Below are 6,753 nucleotides of genomic sequence, written 5' to 3' on the forward strand. Positions count from 1 at the left end.
ACTAGAAATATATGTTAAAAAAGCAAAAACGATTTTCAATTTTTTTGTAGTTTATTGCACTTTTTGGCAATTTATGTAATTACTATGCACTTAATGCATACATATTATTAAAAACTGGGCTATAATGGTTGTATTGATGTATAGCAACTTGAAATGCTCCCAAAAATGGCACTACAACATGTAAAAATATAATATGAGCTCTGGCGGACTTGGTTCTATGGTAGGTCTTAAAGGGTTAATGATAAAGAAAAAAGGGTATTTACTGTTAGCCATTTTAGTGCTATATAAACATATATTTATGAAATTCTACATTTCACTTGCAAAATATAGATTTTTGCATGCTTACACTGTATCAAACCTTATCTGCTCTGTCGGCAGAGAAGGAAATGAATCCTTAGATCTCACAGCTTCCTCTTCTTGCCTGAGGAAATGTATATTTATTAGATCTTAGATATGCCACACCTACTCCCAGTGCCCTTTTCTAGCCCAAAGACATTACAATCGTGCTTTGATGGATGATATGTATTTTCAGACATTGAAAGCATATTATAGCTGCATACACAAATGATTAGTCAGCTTGAGAAGACTTTTGCCAGCAGCTATATCTGCTGAACGGAGCCACGGAGCTGTGCTTCAACACCCGCTGAATGTCATTGACCTTCAGACCTTAATATAATGACGGATAACTGACTTTGACTTTCCTCTGCATGTTTTACATGTATTAGCAAACATCAAGTCCATCTGCAAGGTGCGCAGGCTTCGGTGATGACAGCATTTTTATGTGGAAATTAGATAGCCAGGGTGCCAGTTCTGCTTCTTGCCCCTTTGATTTTCCACTAATCTCAGATTTTTACTCCCTGCTCTATCTGCATTTCACATCCCATCAACCTCAGGTCCATGTCTCTGTGCTCCGCGCTCCGCTCATTCCTCATCCTGAACGAGCTGCAGCGGCAGCGCTGCCACCGGGGTGTTTTTCCATGAAGGTGTGGGTAGAGAAGGATTAGCATGCAGATATGAGCAGACCATGGAAACAGATGGAAGTGGTGTTGCCACTGTGCTGCCCGGGCCCCGCTGCAGCTTGCCACCCGGCTGGAGGCCTCGACCTATAAATCCAAAGCTGTGTCATTCGTTCAGCTCCTTATGGATACAGAAAAGATCCCGGGAAGGCTGCTTTACAGGTTTTTAGCTCAACCGCACACCTGTAACTGGACCTGCTCCTGTTGTATATCACAGGAGACCTCAGGTTGGAAGCGCTCAGCACGCAGAGCAGATGATGTCTAAATAAAAGCAGCAAAAAAGACACTTTCATTAGATCACAGCCAACGGTTTAGAAACGATTCTACGCTGTGGTGATGCAATGAGGCTGCAGCAATGAAAAGAAGAATGATTCACAGTTTAGCTCAACCTTGGTGTCACATTTAATGCTTGACTTACCAAACCAGTTGCTGGGATCGAGTGACATTGAACACTCCAAATACCCGTATCGCTTGGTAAGATGAGTATATCTGTGCCATCAATAAGAGGCATGTCAGCCTGTTGGATTGATGTGGTTCACAGAGGTGTAAACAGAAACGTTTATGAGAGTAGGGGGACGTCCTCAGATAGTGCCTTCCAGCTGCAGATAATACATACGTGCTTGTTCGCTTTTTACCCCTCGGCCGTAAAAGAGTGTTGGGGTATTGTGGTCCTCCTGCTGGGCGGGCGTGGACACCCGGGCTTGTAAAACTCGAGAATGAAGTGACGTAGGAGTTTCAATTTGATACCGTGGGTGTATCTACTAGAAATCTCGAGTTCGAATCACAGCGACCTCGACCTAAAGGTCAGGGTTTCTGAAAATCTTACAGCAAATCCAGCATGTTCAAATTAACACTGTCAGATTTGATTTCAACACTATTAAAGTGTCTATATGGGTCCACACCAGAGAGTGTTAATTTAACTCGTTTTGGAGAGTTGATATGTTAACTCTGATTTAGTGTTAAACACCAAATCTCTCTGGAGTTGATAATTTAACACTTGGTGTTAAGAGTTTATATATTAACTCTCAAAGAGTATTTTAGTTTAACTACGTAAGAGTTATCTTCTAATTAATCCTAAAAAGCGGGAATTTTACTGTTCTGAACTAGTAGAAATTTCTTTTGGAAATAAACATTTACTAAAAAGACGCAATGGTTTTTGAAAAACATTTATTCTGAACTGTGCACCATAATTTCAAAACATTTTCTGAAAGATGTAACAGTGTACATGTTCTCACTTTCATTAGAATTTTGTTTATCAAAAGGTCTGACATAGGTGAGCTGGTAAATGCAAATAACAGCACTCTCATCACTTATTCCTTCAATACAATATGCATGTCCTTCATTCATCACTTTGTGGAACTTCAACGCACTTCTGCTCTCCCCCATATTCCATCTTCACAAGCATATCCTATGTGGAGATTGAACATTTCACATTCTAGACATTGTTTTAGGTGTATTTGACCAAAGGTTTGACTGAAAATTCACATGCAAGCTTTTTTTCAAGGCTGTGGTATTTGCCCGCAAACAATACCTTTCAACTAGCTAAAACAGAATATTATGCTATCAACGAGCAACATGGCTAATGCCTTTCAGCTAGCTAAAACAGAATATTATGCTATCAGCGAGCAACATGGCTAATGCCTTTCAGCTAGCTAAAACAGAATATTATGCTATCAGCGAGCAACATGGCTAATGCCTTTCAGCTAGCTAAAACAGAATATTATGCTATCAGCGAGCAACATGGCTAATGCCTTTCAGCTAGCTAAAACAGAATATTATGCTATCAGCGAGCAACATGGCTAATGCCTTTCAGCTAGCTAAAACAGAATATTATGCTATCAGCGAGCAACATGGCTAATGGCTTTCAGCTAGCTAAAACAGAATATTATGCTATCAGCGAGCAACATGGCTAATACCTTTCAGCTAGCTAAAACAGAATATTATGCTATCACCGAGCAACATGTCTAATGCCTTTCAGCTAGCTAAAACAGAATATTATGCTATCAGCGAGCAACATGGCTAATACCTTTCAGCTAGCTAAAACAGAATATTATGCTATCAGCGAGCAACATGGCTAATGCCTTTCACACAGCTTTGTCTCAACTCCAAAGAGCCACAGAAGTAAAAGCTAATAATAATAATTGAAACAATCTTTGAAAAAATGACTTACCAAGCATGGCAAACAACTCAAATATGTAGAGCAAAATGTTCTGAAACGGCTTCACTTCAGCTTCGATTGGAGCCTATGGTGCTGGGGGCGGAGTCTGTGAATTTACTCTATTGGTGTCATAGCCCCTGTAGGAGTTCAGAGTTAAGAGGTCAAGAGTTAATGTTTCCATTGTAACACCTCCAGATTTGACATAGAAACACTCATTTTTAACACTTGATTTTAACTACTATCATTTTACACCTCAGAGTTACATTAAAAGAATGTGACTCTACTTAGAGTAAAATTAACTCTAAGACTACTAACACCAAAACATTTAACACTTTTGAATTTGCTGTGTGATTGCGATAACTTGATAACAAGGCGATGTAGGTTTTTGAAATTCATAATTTTGCAGTCTAATGACTGCAGACCTGAAGTCTGATCTCCATGTGGACAAACAAGGTTGTAAAAGAAAATCAACAGTTTAGACTGATGATGTCATAATAAGTATATACAAGATCAACTTTGGAAGCGTCTCAAATCTTTCCCGCAGAGGCCCGCAGAAAGTGTATCCTGTGGTTGTAAAATTCATATTTGCCTCACAGTGCTATCTTTTTACCAGACTCATGAAATTAGTTGAAATTAGTCCCAGGTCTGCACAATTTAGCCAGGTCAAATCAGCCAGGAATGTCCAATTAGCCACAGTTCATTGCTTGGCCACTACACCACACCGTGAGACCGTTTATACCTAAGAAGGAGGATGGGGTGGTTGTTGGGGGGGGACTCCATCATTTTAAAGCTTGAAGATAAGCCAGGCTTATTATGGGTCTGATCCTAAAAGGCAATAGGGTTCAATGGACTGCAGCAAAGTTGGGACCTGAAGCCACAGGAACATTTTTTTCCCTGACTCCAAGTGAGCTATAATATCATGGATTATTTTTGACTATGTGGAACAACACGAACAAATTTTCAGTAGTTTAGCCGGTTTATTTTTCAGTCGCTGTGTTCTAAAGTTGGAGGTTTTCCTCATGGAGGGTTCAAAGCGTCTCCCCATGCATTCGCATCCAACAAGGTGACCACAGTGTCCTCCACTGGCTGTGTGCTGGTCATCCATAATAGATGACTAACCTTGTGCATGTCTGTATCAACACCAGGTGAGGCACTGGCAGTTCAAACACATGTCCTCAACTTCAGCTCGAACCCTACAGGCACAGACAGCTTCAAAGTAAACTGCGATACTCAGATGGAGACAAATAAATAGCCTATATATTTAAAAAAAAGATGTGTTTAATGTGGCATGTTTGTTTTATGTGTCAAGACTTTTAAGCTCCAGTGTATCATTGCCATACACATTTCTCCCTTTTTAATTTCCAAATTCTAATAAGCTGCTATTTTGCCACAGGGCCTCAGTGGATCAATCCAATCATCACATACAGCACAGAATCATCCAGAACAAACTGAGTCAATTACATTGTATAAATGCCTAATATTCTCAAGCTTAGAGGTTAGATTTGATGTTTTTCTCTTGGCTCTATTGTTTTTCCTCAGAGGCCATAACACAACTTTTTAATTTGAGCAAGCATCATAGTGCTGCCTGAAAAAAAATGGAGAAATCAAGACAAAAAGTTAATTAGTAATGAGATAAAGTGGAATTAATTTGTTTTCTTTCACAGATAGAAGCAAATCGTTGGGAAGGTTACTGACGAGGTTAGTTCTGCTGGATGGTCAGCAGGTGTGGACAGATTTTGTTTACCTCACCTGTGTCGAAGGCCTCGAGGAACACGTTTTCTTTGAAGTTATTAGGAGGTTTTTATTAGATTCAGAGTGTCAGAGCTCTATGTTAATGGCAGCAGCGACTCAGGCTAAACCTTTGTTTGGGTCTGACTGAAATAGGCTCTCCGGTGGACATTTTTCATGCTTACATTATTATCAGTATTAATTCAATTTAATTTTATTTATATAGCGCCAAATCACAACAAAAGTCGCCTCAAGGCGCTTTATAGATACAGAGAAAAACCCAACAATCATATGACCCCCTATGAGCAGCACTTTGGCGACAGTGGGATGGAAAAACTCCCTTTTAACAGGAAGAAACCTCCGGCAGAACCAGGCTCAGGGAGGGGCGGGGCCATCTGCTGCGACCGGTTGGGGTGAGAGAAGGAAGACAGGATAAAGACATGCTGTGGAAGAGAGACAGAGGTTAATAACAGATATGATTCAATACAGAGAAGTCTATTAATACATAGTGAGTGAGAAAGGTGACTGGAAAGGAAAAACTCAATGCATCATGGGAATCCCCCGGCAGCCTACGTCTATTGCAGCATAACTAAGGGAGGATTCAGGGTCACCTGGTCCAGCCCTAACTATATGCTTTAGCAAAAATGAAAGTTTGAAGCCTAATCTTAAAAGTAGAGATAGTGTCTGTCTCCTGAATCTAAACTGGAAGGAGTATTAGGATGGCCAACTATTTCTTGCCATGAACCGAAGTTCAGTACACAAACTGGACCCAGAAGCAGAGACAACACGCACAGGAGTACGAAAAATAAACTTTATTTCAACTAAAGGTGTCCCGGAAGGGTCAAAGGAAAACACACGAGAAACTAGAAAAACCAAGGGACCGGACGTTACGCAGGAACGCTGTAATCGGGACTGTGGGAGGCTGCAACAGAAAGAGGAAGAGAGTTACTGGGGAGCGGGGAAATAGCAGCATACGTGGGGGAGAGTATGAGTCTTACAGTCAAAGCGGGGCCGTGGGAGCCGGAGGGAGGGGTGAGGGTCTGAGGGGGAGCTCCAGGAAAGTAGAGGTGATCGGTACCGGAGGCGATCCAAACTCCACATGGGCAGGTGGCTCAAAAACACGCCGAGCTGTTACCTGAGCGCAAAGGAAAAGATTAGCGTTTGTTCAGGTAAATGAGGGTTTTCACAACCGCCTTCCCGTGGGTGTACGTTACCGCTGTGAGACGACTAACGGACTGGCGTGGAGCAGCTGGCTGGGCTGGATCAAATAGTCCACCTGATAATCGCCTGAGATGGGATGCAGGTGTGGAGTTAACAGCCACACCCGTGGGCGTGGGCATCCCATCAGCTCCTCGGACACCGGGCCGCGGACCATGACATTTCTCTGAAAAGGACTTTTATTCTTAAACGCTTTTGATAATTGCATCGGTAGATCTGTTTTCAAAAAGAAAAAATGTAATGATGATTGTTTGATGTCAAGCTTATGTGTGTGTGTGTGTGTGGGGGGGGGGGGGGGGGTTATTTCATGCTTAGATTTGTGTTTTGTCATGCAGCTAAGATATGAAGCTGAGATTAATTCACAATTTCCCACAAAGAGAGACTCTATTAAAAACAAAATTCAGCTGCTACATATTACATATTATTCCAAGACCTTTAAGAAAATGGGTTTCAGTGCTTGAAAGGTTTCTATTGCAGAACTACACTATGAGAGACGACTTTAATAATACATAATCCACAGCTGAGGAGGAGGTTGTTATTTTTCCAGTGAAAATCCAGCCCCGCTTGCAAAAAAGCAAATGAACAAACATGAACGTCAGGTTCTGTTGGAGGAGGAAAAAACCTGCAAAAAAC

At 41.3% G+C, this 6,753-nt stretch overlaps 1 protein-coding gene across 10 annotated transcripts in view; it reads left to right on the forward strand.

The window, feature by feature from the left end:
- Positions 1 to 6,753, forward strand: part of astn1 (astrotactin 1) — a 587,946-nt gene that overhangs the window by 129,111 nt on the left and 452,082 nt on the right. The window lies entirely within an intron of this gene.

This window comes from Neolamprologus multifasciatus, chromosome 18 (genome assembly GCF_963576455.1).
Source record: "Neolamprologus multifasciatus chromosome 18, fNeoMul1.2, whole genome shotgun sequence".
In the NCBI taxonomy this organism is placed as follows: domain Eukaryota; kingdom Metazoa; phylum Chordata; class Actinopteri; order Cichliformes; family Cichlidae; genus Neolamprologus; species Neolamprologus multifasciatus.